The sequence below is a fragment of the Alligator mississippiensis genome, chromosome 9 (genome assembly GCF_030867095.1).
Source record: "Alligator mississippiensis isolate rAllMis1 chromosome 9, rAllMis1, whole genome shotgun sequence".
NCBI lineage: Eukaryota > Metazoa > Chordata > Crocodylia > Alligatoridae > Alligator > Alligator mississippiensis.
The window spans coordinates 54,705,360-54,718,425 of record NC_081832.1 but is presented as its reverse complement, the minus strand read 5'-3'; the positions used below and the strand labels follow the sequence as shown (position 1 = coordinate 54,718,425).

Below are 13,066 nucleotides of genomic sequence, written 5' to 3'. Positions count from 1 at the left end.
TCCGCTCATGGGATGTTCGACCACCCCACCAGTCCGAGTTCACCAGACATGTCTGGTTGGGTTTGACATCCATGTAGGAGGTGAAAGAAGAAAATCTACAACAGTAGCCTTTAGCTTTCAAAAGAGAGACTACCTTAAAATTAGGAAGCTTTAGACAGAAATTTAAAAGGCACCCCTGAGGAAGTGAAGAACTTGGAATCAGCATGGTAACTACTTAAGAACACCATGTTTAGAGGCACAGAGCAAATACATACCACAAATTTAAAAAAATGGAAAGTGGATCAAAAGAAAGTCAGCATGGTTTAATGGCTGTTGCAGAGGCAATAAACAGGAAAAAAGCTTCTTTCCAAGTATTTTTCCAATGGTTTTACTTAGTTTAATTAAAGTTACTGGATTTACCCAAAGAACCTTGTCTTTCAAAAAGTGGAAGTCAAATCCTAATGAGGAAAAAAAAAAGAACATAAATACTGGCAAGGCAAATGTAAAGCTGAAATAAGGCAAGTTAAAGAGAGAATTTGAGAAGAAGCTTGCTAGAGAGATGAAAGGTAACAATAAAAATTTCTTTAAGTACATTAGAAGCCAAAGACTTGTCAGGAAGTCAACTGGGGCTTTGTCTGATCAGGCTGTAAAAGGGGCCCTAAAACATGAGAGGGAGATTGCAGAAAAACTAAGTGTATTTTTTGCATCTGTCTTCATTGTAGAAGATGTTAGGGAAATTTCATCTCCAGATCCACTCCTCTCTAGGGTCAAGTCAGTGGAGCTGCCCCATATTGAGGTTTCAGTTTAGCTAGATTAAAAAAAGGGATTAGACAAATTCTTGGAAAGAAATGGGCATCAGTAGCTATTGAGCATAAGAGTTAGGAATACAGCTTCTGAATTGAAGCTTCTCAGACCTTAAATGCTCGAGGCATTAAACCCACTTCTCTGGCTTGTTGACTGTTATAGCACACTTTGTCTCGTCTCTTTCTTAATGCATAATAAATACAGCCAGGAACAAGGGCTAGGGACAGACATTCAAACAGCCTGTACCTAAGTTAATTTAATCTTTGCAGGTTAGTTTAACCTGGCTCAGCTAAATCAGTTTGTAACCCAAACAGACATCTCAGAAATGCAGGGACATGCCTGCAGTGACACAGGCTAGAAGCTGGGGGGTGCTAGAAAAGCCCTCCCTTTGCTTTCACAGGGCAGAGCTGAGGAGTGTGTGGCCAGGCACCAGCAGTATGCTCTGATTATCTGCCCCCCTGAGCTGCCCAGCAGGGAAAGTTTATCACCCTTAACTCAGTTTATAACCCTTTATGTCACAGGCCAGCTGGGCACTGTGAGTGTATCAATTTTATCACAGGCCAACTGGGCTGTTTGATTCAGTTTCGGATCGAGGAGGCAAAGTTGGGAGTAAAATAAAGGCAAATTTATTATAGCTTACACACACACGAGTTAACAGAAAGATAAATGCGATAAGCAGATAATGCAGTATTACAGCGCTAATAGTAAATAATAACAACAGATAATAACAACACATAGATAGATCAATCTGTCGCAGGCCAACTGGGCACTGTGAGGGTATTAGCCACACTGGACTGTTCAAAACAACAGATAGACAGACATGGATTGGCAACTTATCGATAGTCCCTCAATGCCAGGTGCGCGCCAAGTGATTCCAGCAAAGTCAGGTGTCCCTGTTAGACGCTGTCAGGGAGATTACTGGGGAAGATCCTTTGAACAGGATTCAATCCTCTCACACCGAGAGTCTGGGGTCCAGGCGTGGAATAGAAATGACTGTTCTGTTCCCTCCTTCCTGCTGGTCACCTGATGCATGTGCTTTTTATACCTAGTTTTATGTTAATCTGTTCGCCTCAGGGCCACTCACAATGTTGCCCTATAGCTGTTACCCTATGGGATTGAAAGGTGTTAAAATTATCATAAAAGGTTACTACCCAGACTTGGGTTTATCCAATAAGCAAATTGAGATGCAGCACCTTTAGGTTTGAAATTGACATCGCTCCGCCTAAGTTCCAACCCCTTCTAGGCTTCATTTGAATATGCTTTCTTAGGATATGGTTTCCTGGAATGTGTTGGGTGTGCCAAGCTTTTAGATCCAGTTTTTATCACTAAGGCTGAACCCTGAGCAAAAAACCATTAGGCCAGCTAATCTCACAGCTACAGCTTTGCCTATGGGGCCCAGTCAGTTCCATGAACAGTTAATTTATCATTTTGGTTAAACTTACTACAGACAAGTTACATTTGCAGTTTACAAACTTACAAGCTTATATTAACTAATATTACCTGTTTAGGCAAAATACCAAATGCCTCCAAGAAGCACATATTTATTGCTTATTTATGCCTCTGGTTCTGGCTGTTACACCCTTTATCAACTCGTTAAGAAAACAAAGCCTCTTTTCATTAACTAATGGAGCCCTTCTTAAACAGCTCTTCCAAGGAAGGACATTAAGCTACCTGTTTATTAGCTCCAAAATGCCTGTCTGCCTCTGTCCTCTCCCACAGCGGGGACTGTAGCCAGTGTGTGGTTGGCTAGCTAATGCTGAGGTGTCCGGGTAAGGCAGAGGGGAGCGGGCAATAATTCCTGCTTAGCAGAGAGAAGCCAGGCAGATGCTGTGTGCCTGCAAGTTTTTGCTGAGATCCAGCCAAGGAGCAGAGTGGAGGGGCCAGCCCTGCAGTGGAGCGGAGTGCCCCACCCAGCCCAGAGAGCATGCTGTGATGCTAGGGGCATCTGGTTTATCCTAAACCAGCAAAAGGTCTGGGACATTGCATAAACCAGTTTGAGCCAAATAATTTAAGTCTGATACTACATTTAGCCAGGCTTTTCTCAAACTGGTTTCAACCATTTTCAAACAGGTTTATGTGCACTGAACATCTGTTTTGTTACAGGTTAAAACCAGTTTCTGATCACTTAAACCAGTTTATGTGCAATGTCTGTCTCTAGCCAAGGTAATATTGGTAAGTTTAGCTTTCCTTTTTTTTTTCTTTTTTCAAAAAAATAATGATCCCTCCTCCTTACAGGTCATTAAAGCACTGTCAGTAAGCACTGGGTGTGAAGATATCAAATAAGAAAATAGTAGGCAGAACTGAAGTGCTTCAGAAGGGTTCAGTCTGCAAGAAACCTTGTGTGGATACAATCTTGAACAGCAAAAACGGGTAAGTCCATCAACTCAAATTTCTCTTCAGGTTTAACCAACACCCTTCACAGAAGAGTTTTCTTTCTATAGTATTTCCATACATATAGGGAAAGCCAGGCTGAGTTAAATGTAGATTTTAATGTATACAATTAGTGATTAGTGAATATGTTCATTATGTGAACAAAAGCACTAAAAGTTCTGCCTTCACTTAATGAATACAAGATATTACACAGTGTGCCTGCCTAAAATGTTTAGCCGCACACACCAGAGACCACCCTATGCCTATTGTTTTCAGTAGAAAAGCAATAGCAGCATGATACACATTTCTTAATACAAGATAAATGCATACTACCCACACAAACCCTATGAAACTGTGTTCCACAGATGGAGCATTTAGAGACTGGAGAAGTGACATCCTAGGACCATCTGCAACGTATGCTAGGCTAGCATAGATGCCCTAAATTAGTTAGGGTGGAATTGTGTGCTCCCCACACATCTTCCCAGTGCAGCCAGAAATCAGAACTTACATAACAAGGAAGATCTTGTTCTGGGCCTGTGCACCATGAGTGAACTTCAGCCAAATTCACTCATCTGCAAATCAGCTACTGTTCTCTATGTCTTTAAAAATCTACTCTTATATTTCCAGCATTCTGTAGTATTTATGAGAAGTCAGCAAGTAAGAATATCATGGTTGGTAATAAATGGATCCTCTCTTACAAAACATGTGAATGTGTATAAGTTTTAGTTCAAAGTGCTCCACCACCATTTTTTCAATGCGGGGAAATGCGGGGACACTAATACGCATGATGTGTGGGCACTTTTAATTAGCACAGCTCGCTAATTAAAGTGCTCAGTGCTGCATCCCAGAGCACATGTAAAAATGCCCTTAAAGCAGGACAGTGGTGGAATTTAGGTTCTCATGTCCTTTGGTGGACTGGGGCTAACTGACTTCTGAACAAAGCCCTTTGTTCTAAAGGAGAATTGAATGAGGAAGACAAAAATAATTCTAAAAAGGCCGGACAATTCCCCATATGCTCTGCTGCAAGAGATAACAATGCTTAACTGATTTTTCAGTAAACAAGGTAAAGCAAAATGGCCATACGGACTAATTAGAAATGAAAGGCTTTCATAGATTCATAGATGTAGGGTCGGAAGGAACCTAAGTAGATCATCAAGTCTGACCCCTTGCCCTGGGCAGGAGAGAATACTGGGCTCATATGACCTCAGCTATGTAATTGTCAAATCTCCTCTTAAAGACTCCCAAGGTAGGAGTGAGCACCACTTCCCTTGGAAGTTGGATCCAGATCCTAGCTGCCCTGATTGTGAAATAGTGTCTTCTAATGTCCAATCTGAACCAGCGGGGGGGACGATGCTCAGGGGCAACCAGCATGGGTTCATTAGGGGTAGGTCCTGTCAGACCAACCTGATTGCCTTCTATAATCAGGTCACAAAATCATTGGACGCAGGTGTTGCGGTGGATGTAGTCTTTCTAGACTTCAGGAAGGCCTCTGACACTGTCTCCCACCCCATTCTCATTAAAAAGCTAGGTGACTGTGGCATTGATGCCTACCCAGTCAGATGGATTGCAAATTGACTGAAGGACTGCACTCAGAGAGTGGTGGTGGACTGGTCATATTCGACCTGGAGGGATGTGGGCAGTGGGGTCCCCCAGGGCTTGGTCCTTGGGCCTGCACTGTTTAATCTCTTTATTAGAGACTTGGATGAGGGGGTGAAAAGCACCCTGTTCAAATTCGCTGATGACACCAAGATCTGGGGTGAGGTGGGCATGCTAGAAGGGAGGGACAGGATACAGCTGGACCTGGACAGGTTACAGGGGTGGGCAAATGAGAACAGGATGGGATTCAATACTGACAAGTGCAGGGTACTGCACTTGGGCAGTAAGAACCAGCAGAATGCCTATAGGCTGGGGAAAGCACAGTGCCAGAAAGAGATCTTGGAGTCATTATCGATTCCAAAATGAACATGGGCTGCCAATGTTAGGACTCAGTCAGTAAGGCCAACCACACCTTGTCATGCATCCACAGATGCATCACAAGCAGGGCCAAGGAGGTGATCCTCCCCCTCTATGCGATTCTGGTCATGCCACAGTTGGAGTACTTCATCCAATTCTGGGCGCCACACTTTAGGAGAGATGTGGCCAGCATCGAGGGGGTCCAGAGGAGGGCCACTCGCATGATCTGGGGACAGCAGAGCAGACCCTACGATGATAGGCTACGGGACCTGAATCTGTTCAGCCTTCACAAGAGAAGGCTGAGAGGGGACCTCGTGGCCATCTACAAACCTACCAGGGGGAACCAGCGGGGAATGGGAGAGACCCTGTTCACCCGAGCACCTCCCGGAGTAACAAGGAATAACAGCCATAAGCTGTTTGAGAGTAGGTTCAGATTGAAAAATAATAATTTAAATCTGGATACCCTTGATACTTACTAGAGGTGTGCAAAATGGGCTGTATTCAGTTCAGATTTGAATTCGGCCTAAATCGGGGACAGTGATTTGATTCATTGATTTGGCTCACTGTCCCGATTCAATTCAGCTGAATCCAAATTTGAAGATTCAATGCTGATTCAGAGAATCAGCTATTTGGCCATAGACACAGCTTTAAATGTTTTTTTCTACAAGCCTCGAGGTACCGGGAGTGGCTCATGAACCCAGTAATGGTTGGGCACATGGAGCATCCCACAGGAGCATGGGCGGGGGGCCCCGTGTGCTTAGTGGTAAATCCAGTAGTGGACCAAAAGTACCTTTCAGGAATTCAGAGGGTTCTGATTCAATTTTTATAAAGATCTGTGAGCTGGGGCCAGGCGGGGCAGCCATGGGGTGGGCTGAGAGAATGGGCAGGGGATAAGGGTTCTGCCATGAGATTTAAGGGTCCCCTAGTTCAATTTGGATTTGGAGATTTGGCCGCCAAATCAGGCCAAATCTCTGCCAAATCGAATCAGTGACCGAAGCTTCGCACAGCCTTAATACTTACCAGAAGTGCTTGGAGAAGGAAGATTTGCAAAGTCACTCCATGAAGCTTTGTGCATGATGCATGATTAGAAAGATGTTAGATGAGGAATCTTTAGTATCCAGGAGAAAGTACATGGCTCTCCTTCATCTATTTTTCCCCACCATTCAGTCTTGATGAAAATTAATAACATGGCTATTTTTTTTTAATTCAAAGGGTAAGGTATTCATTACAATACTTCTTTCTAAAGGGAAGGAAGCTCCACATCAGAACAGTTTTATCACTGGCCTAAGGGCACTATAGTTTATTTCAGCCAATTAAAATAACAATTACTGTTAGAGACACTAATAGGAACACCCTTCTGCTAGTTAGTTCTGCATCCCTGATGGCATGATTAAAACACAGCAACTTCACATTATTGTATTGTACTGCCTGCCCCTACTTCAAAAAATATTGTAAAACAGTTATTCTATTTCAATAATCATTTTCACACACTCTTTGTCTAAATTGTTTTAGAAGTTCTCTTTTCTGCAGTGTGCCAGTGCCTTCATTGCTGAACTAAGAATAGCTATTCTGTTTAAGGCAAAAGAAGCTACCGTTGATTGATCTCTTTGGGGCATAGATTATCATTTGCTGTGTGTTTGCACAGTGCTTAGCACAATGGTTCCTTGACCTGGTTAAGAACTGTAGGTAATATTGCAACATAACTGTTAAATAATAATAATAATAATAATTAATAAATTGACTGCATATGATGGTTGACTTTTTACATGACGGAAGACATGGAATTGTTTCCACAGTGCTGCTTTTGTGCATATTTAATATTAAGTATTACTGTATAGGGTGCTGACTTAATCTCTCATTGGCCAGAAAATGCTGCTTTTGTTTGTCTGTCTCCCATTGCTTTCTTCTGGGACTTGATATTATTTAAACCAAATAGGAAATATTTTAACATTAATGTACTTTCTAGAGAGAACATACATTCAGGGGGTTCAGTCCTCTCTCAGCTGAACATTCAGAAAAGGGAAAAAGGACAGGCTTCACTCAAAGTTATTTCCCTGATATTACACTTGCACAGGGTCAGAACAATTTATGAAATAATATTAAGCAATCTCAGAGCTGGCTGCATCCATGGCTATGTAGAGATGCCATTGTAGTGGTTGGGGATGTGAAAAAGCACTTTGGAGGAAGACCTGAAGGGAAAAAAAAATCCTCATCCTATGTACATGTATTTCTGGGATCCTTCCTACCCCTGATGTGGCTCCTCTAGAAATGTGCAAGTGAGCAAATAAAGTGGAGCTGGCTTTTGGCACCCAGGGATTGCATTGTGTAGGGGGAAATCCCCATTAACCATAATCTGCTGATACAGTAAGCAGCAGCTGGGTTGTGGGCTGAGGAATATTTACCCAGTATCTGAAACATTCCTTTCAATGCATTCATATACTGTACCTTATACAATGCTCACCAGTCTCATGTTAGATGGTAGCTGATAACACCTTGAAACAGAATAGTTTTTTGAAGGTTTATTACTTTGACAGATGTTTAGTATGTGAATAAAGACTCTGAGTTCTCATGGAGTTACAATAAACCCATGTAAAAATGTACACAACAAAAATGGAAACCTGGCAAAACTAGGCAGACCGACTTACTGTTTTATTCCAACCCAATGCTGAAAAACGAAATCTAGCAGGGGTGAAATAAAACTTGAAATACGTTGCCAGAATCCCTCAGAAAACTAAATTTTATCCAACTGTAATAAGGCAGTGGCTACTTTCAGTTGGGTAACTGGTAGCACAGTAAGATTAAGGCTGGAATTTTCAAAATCACCTAAGGATATGAACAAACAAGTGGTTTACTACAGCATAAAAGAGAGTGAGGCTTTACCACTTCTCAGTTACTCTGCAATATCTTTTTATGTACATGCTCTAGCCTTTCAGTTAGTGGAAGCTAAACTACTGTAGTTCAGTTCCCACTTACTACCAGATAAAGGTGTGCATGTAAGCAGTTATTCCAAACCAGCTGACATGTTAGAATGGCCCGTGCCCTCTTTCTCTACAATAAATTGTTCACATTTCAATGCCCTAAATGATTCTAGGCCCCTTCTGCATTCCAGTTCTGTTGCAATTATTAGGGCTGTGTGAAACAGCACCATTCCATTTTGACTTGCTTTTTGAGGTTCCAATGGAAGAGCATTTTGTTTTGAATTTCATTTCAATTTGAAACCACTGTTCAGTTTCATTTTGTCAAGACAGTGATGTTGTTTTGACGCTGTTTTGACATTTCGCTCACAGGCTATAATGGGGAAGCTCGAAACAGCCTCTCTTATCTGGAAGGCAGGGGGCCCGCAACCCCGGGAGGGCTGCAGGGTCTGTGCCAGTCCTCCTGCAGTTGTGGTCTCCCGATCTCCCTGCCAGATGAGGGAGGAAAGCTGGGTGCTGCTGCTTGGGACTGGGGATCTGGGGAAGATAACTGAGCTTGATTGCTCAGTTCATCTCCCCAGCACTAGGATGGGGCTGTGGAAAGGAACTCAGCCCACCTGAGTTGAGTCCCCCTCCCCAGCTGGGCTGAGTTCCTTTTCCTAGTCTGATCATAGCACTAGGGAGGGCAACTCAGCTCAGCTGGGCTGTTGCCTTCCCCATCCTGATCGTAGGGCTGGGGAGGGGAACTGAGTGATCTGCTCAGTTCCCTTCCCATGTGCTACAGTTGGATTCCTGCAGCCCAGCTGCTGGAGGCAGAGAGAGCCAGGGCTGTGCTCCCCACCTGGCTGAGCTACATGGGGCTATGGAGCTGCTGAGAGTGCAGTCCTGGTTCTCCCCTGTCTCCCACCACCTGCCTGCTGGCTGCTTCAAAACTCAGAATGTTTCAAAACTTTTAAAATATTTCAATTAGCCTTGTTTTGTTTCAAGGCTCTTTCAAAGCCCTTCATTTCATTTTGATTTCTCTGTTTTGAGCTCAAAATGAGTCGAAACAGTGTCAAAATGAAACAGACAGTAAAATTTCACACAGTCCTAGCAGTTATCATTAATCATGACATAAATGTCAAGGCTGCTACATATGCACCCACTTTGAGGCACCATAAAGTGGCAAACAAACCATAAACATGTTCTACCTATAATATAGGACAATTGGAAGGGGTTGGGCTCCCCAGGCACCCTAGGATTGGGTTCCCCTGCACCAGCAAGAAGGTGTGATGGAATCTAATGCATGATCCCATAATCACACCTTCTACCATGCACATGTGGAAATGGCAGGAGGCGGAATTGCATGGATTGCGCATTAGATCCCAATGGACCTTTACATGCACATGTAGAGGGGCCCCTAGTGAAATTTTCAGGCAGATATTATTGCTTGAAATAAGAATTTGGATCAACTGAAACTATTTGAAAATTGATATCAAATTTGTTATAAGTTATAACCAAAGAAAATGGAAAAATACCTGGCAAAAAACAACATTTGATAAAAGCATTAACTTTCTTAATGTCAAAATAATATGTCCTTTAAGAATTACCTACACTTAATTAGTAAAATAATTTTCCAAATGAGCTTTTAAAAATACTTTTATTTCAGCCAATGAACTGAAAATCAGTAATTTGCCTAGATTTTCTTTGGAGCACAAATTATTAATCATCAGTATTTAAACTCCTGAATCTATTAGCTGTTTTTGAAATTGCACCCCATGTAATTCAGGCAGTCACATAGTGTCAGAATCTGGAAAGCAACTAGAGATGCCAGACTTCCAGCTTTTCTCTTCCAGTCAATGCTTTACACATGCTAGCTAAACACACAGCAAATGCAGCTTAGGCTGTGTGAGCATTAGTGATATTGAAAGGCCATCATATTCTCTCATTCCTTCCTTTATCAGTTTGAATTTGGGAAAACGTTCATGTTATGTTAGTCTGTAATGCTGTTTGGTCTTTGAAATTCAGTTATCATTTGTGAGAGGCCCTAGAATGACACCTGTGGATATTTCAGAGAGAGTCTTCAAAGCTTTCCATCAATAGCCTCTGTTCCCCTAATATTAATGTTTCATAGATTCATAGATGTTAGGGTCGGAAGGGACCTCAATAGATCATCAAGTCCGACTCCCTGCATAAGCAGGAAAGAGTGCTGGGTCTAAATGACCCCAGCTAGATACTCGTCTAACCTCCTCTTGAAGACCCCCAGGGTAGGGGAGAGCACCACCTCCCTTGGGAGCCCGTTCCAGACCTTGGCCACTCGAACTGTGAAGAAGTTCTTCCTAATGTCCAGTCTGAATCTGCTCTCTGCTAGCTTGTGGCCATTGTTTCTTGTAACCCCCGGGGGCGCCTTGGTGAATAAATCCTCACCAATTCCCTTCTGTGCCCCCGTGATGAACTTATAGGCAGCCACAAGGTCGCCTCTCAACCTTCTCTTGTGGAGGCTGAAAAGGTCCAGTTTCTCTAGTCTCTCCTCGTAGGGCTTGGTCTGCAGGCCCTTGACCATACGAGTTGCCCTTCGCTGTACCCTCTCCAGGTTATCCGCATCCTTCTTGAAGTGTGGCACCCAGAATTGCACGCAGTACTCCAACTGCGGTCTGACCAACGCCCTATAGAGGGGAAGTATCACCTCCCTGGACCTATTTGTCATGCATCTGCTGATGCATGATAAAGTGCCATTGGCTTTTCTGATGGCTTCGTCACACTGCCGGCTCATGTTCATCTTGGAGTCCACTAGGACTCCAAGATCCCTTTCCACCTCCGTGCCACCCAGCAGGTCATTCCCTAGGCTGTAGGTGTGCTGGACATTTTTCCTCCCTAGGTGCAGCACTTTGCATTTCTCCTTGTTGAACTGCATCCTGTTGTTTTCTGCCCACTTGTCCAGCCTATCCAGGTCTGCCTGCAGCTGTTCCCTGCCCTCCGGCGTGTCCACTTCTCCCCATAGCTTTGTGTCATCTGCAAACTTGGACAGAGTACATTTCATTCCCACGTCCAAGTCGCTGATGAAGACATTAAAGAGTATCGGTCCAAGGACCGAACCCTGCGGGACCCCACTGCCCACACCCTTCCAGGTCGAGACCGACCCATCTACCACGACTCTTTGGGTGCGACCCTCTAGCCAATTCGCCACCCACCGGACTGTGCAGTCATCCACATCACAGCCTCTTAATTTGTTCACCAGTATGGGGTGGGATACCGTATCGAAGGCCTTCCTGAAGTCCAGGTATACGACATCCACCCCTCCTCCTGTGTCCAGGCGTTTTGTAACCTGGTCATAGAAAGAGACTAGGTTGGTCAGGCACGATCTGCCCGCCACAAACCCATGCTGGTTTCCCCTCAGCATAATTTGTCCTGCCGGGCTCTCACAAATGTGAGCCTTGATAATTTTTTCAAAGACTTTACCAAGGATGGAGGTGAGACTGACTGGCCTATAGTTGCCCGGGTCCTCCTTCCTCCCCTTTTTGAAAATGGGGACCACATTAGCCCTTTTCCAGTCCTCCGGGACTTGGCCTGTGCGCCACGAGCATTCGAATATTCCCGCCAGTGGCTCTGCAATGACGTCGGCCAGTGCCTTCAGCACCCTGGGATGGAGCCCATCCGGGCCTGCTGACTTAAAGGCATCCAGTTCTTCCAAGTGACTCTGCACCACCTCAGGATCTACGCATGGAAGTCTGGCGCCTTGCTGCTGCCTCTCTACAACCCCAGTGAGAGACTTGTCGTGCCCCTCGCTTAGGAACACTGAGGCAAAGAACTCGTTGAGGAGTTCAGCCTTGTCCCCTCTATCTCTCACCAATTGCTTCTGCCCATTTAGCAGGGGTCCTATTCCTCCCTGGGCCTTCCTTTTACTCCCTATGTATCTAAAAAACAATTTCATGTTGTCCTTTACTTGGGTTGCCATCCTCAGCTCCATGGTAGCTTTGGCCCGCCTAACTGCCTCCCTACAAGCACGAGCAGAGGAGGTATATTCATCTTTAGTGATCTCACCCTGTTTCCACTTTTTATGTGCTCCCCTTTTGGCCCTTAGGCTGCCCTGGATTTCTCTGGTCAGCCATGGAAGCCTCCTGGCCCCTTTCCCTCTTTTGCCTCGCTCGGGGATCGTCTTGCTTTGTGCCCAAAGGATCGTTTCCTTTAGGCACAGCCACCCTTCTTTGGCACCCATCCCATCAAAACTCCTACTCTGCAGTGCTTCCTTGACTAATCGCCTGAGTGCAATGAGATCAGCTTTCCTAAAGTCTAGCACTTTCACCCTACTAGTTACCTTACCCACTCGCCGTCTTATGTTGAATTCTATCATAAGGTGATCACTGTCTCCCAGATAGCTACCGATTTGGAGGTCCCCTATCATCTCATCTCCCGTTGCCAATACCAGATCCAGTATGGCATTCCCCCTAGTGGGACCATACACCTCCTGTGTCAGGTGGAGGTCCTGTACACAAGTTAGAAACCTGCGTGAGCGATGGGACCTTGCTGTCTGCGTCTCCCAGCAGATGTCCGGGTAGTTTAGGTCCCCCATGACTACCGCCTCTTTAGCTTTTATGGTCTCCGAGAGTTGCCTCAGGAGCCCCGCATCTATTTCTTCCCCTTGGTGTGGGGGTCTGTAACAGACCCCTACCACCAAATCCCTTTCTCCTTGCCCCCCATGTAGCCTAACCCACAATCCTTCTACTTCCTCAGCCTCGGATTCTGTCTTGATGAGGGTTGATGTATATTGCTCACTGACATAAAGTGCAACCCCCCCCCCTTTCTTCCCCGACCTGTCCTTTCTGTACAATCTATAGCCCTCAATATGTACCGCCCAGTCATGGGATGAATCCCACCAGGTCTCTGTTAGCCCCACTAAGTCATAGGTGTTTAGTGCAAGCAGGAGCGCTAGTTCATCCTGCTTGTTCCCCATGCTCCTAGCATTAGTATATAGGCACTTGAGCCCTGCAACTGGCGCCTTTGCTGCCCCCCTGCTCCCAGTCCCATGGGGCCCATTGTTTCTTACCTTCTTGTTCCTTACCTGTTCT

General features: G+C 44.7%; 1 long non-coding RNA gene across 2 annotated transcripts in view; it reads left to right on the top strand.

The window, feature by feature from the left end:
- Window positions 1-13,066, top strand: part of LOC109280872 (uncharacterized) — a 696,334-nt gene that overhangs the window by 654,475 nt on the left and 28,793 nt on the right. For both annotated transcript variants that reach the window (XR_009464392.1, XR_002087329.2), the window contains exon 4: window positions 3,019-3,153. This is a non-coding gene — a long non-coding RNA (uncharacterized LOC109280872). The remainder of the gene's footprint in view (window positions 1-3,018; window positions 3,154-13,066) is intronic.